This window comes from Octodon degus, unplaced genomic scaffold (assembly GCF_000260255.1).
Source record: "Octodon degus isolate 3935 unplaced genomic scaffold, OctDeg1.0 scaffold00123, whole genome shotgun sequence".
NCBI lineage: Eukaryota > Metazoa > Chordata > Mammalia > Rodentia > Octodontidae > Octodon > Octodon degus.
Window position 1 is genome coordinate 5,883,059 of NW_004524699.1, and position 1,195 is coordinate 5,884,253.

At 40.7% G+C, this 1,195-nt stretch overlaps 1 protein-coding gene across 1 annotated transcript in view; it reads left to right on the forward strand.

The window, feature by feature from the left end:
* Fnbp1 (formin binding protein 1) overlaps positions 1-1,195 on the forward strand; it is a 75,045-nt gene that overhangs the window by 19,548 nt on the left and 54,302 nt on the right. The gene's annotated exons all lie outside the window — the stretch shown is intronic.

The following is a 1,195-nucleotide window of genomic DNA, read 5'->3' on the forward strand; positions in this document are numbered from 1 at the left end:
CCTGGCTCAGGACTGGGTGGGGACTGAACACGGCTTCTGCACTGAGCTACACCCCCAGTCATTTTCTGCTTTGTTTACGTTTTGAGACAAGGGCTTGCTAAGTGGTCCAACCTGGGCTTGGGGGTCCTCCTGCCTCAGCCTCCTGGAATGCTGGGATCGCAGGGGTGCGCCCCATTACCGAGCTCTGAGGTAGTTTTTGTAGCTTTGTGCAGTGAACATCTGGTTTATCAACACTAGGCGAAAACAGGATTTGTACCAGCCATTTACTGCTACATCGTCAGTTTTGGGAGCTGTGTTTAACACAAAGTAGGTACTCAGTACCACATAGTAGGTGCTCAGGAACACATAGTAGGTGCACAGGAAAATGGACGAATGCCTGTTTAACAATGTATGTTGCTTCCTGTAAATTTTTTTTGTATCCTTAACTTCATTAACCTCTTTAAGAGGAAAATGTTATACTATATTCTTGTATTGGTATGTGGAAACTTTTTGGCATTTAGATAATAACAGATCTGGAGTTTTAAAATAGCTTTCTCCCCAAGTGTGAAGATTATTGATTTTTTGCAATCAATAATCTTAATATACTGTGCTTGAGTATTAAGTGATGTCCATTTCTGAAAGAAACGCCTTCTATTTTTGTGAGGATAAGAAAGGAAGTCTATCAGTCAAAGCAAAAGAGTGCAGTACTTCAATAGGTTTTCCTATTGATTGATGTTTTTCTGTCATAAATTATATCTTCATTTTTGATTTCCAGTTGGCAGGGGCTCAAGTGACCCGAAGTTTTTCTTACGTGAAGATTTCTCCCTCAACCCAGTTGTAAACTAATAGTTATGTTCTCCCAGCACTGAGGAGGCAGAGGCAGGAGGATTGCTGGGAGTTCAGGATCAGCCTGGGCTACATAGTGAGACCCTAACTTGGAAAAAGTAAACAAACAACAATAAAAAGTAAAAGGAGCATCTCAAACCAAAACGTTGTTCTGCCCAGCATCTCCTGGGCCACCCTCCCCTGCCACACACACAGCCCCTTGTCCCTCCCTGTCCTGGCTGGGTGTTGTATGAATTTGGCATTAGGTGACACATGTTCATCTGTAAGATTTTTTTTTTTTTTACAGTATAAATCTTAGAACAAAAATTAAGATTAAGCAATATTCAGAAATTTAAATGTTTCAAAACAATTGAACTAAGAAAAAGTTTTC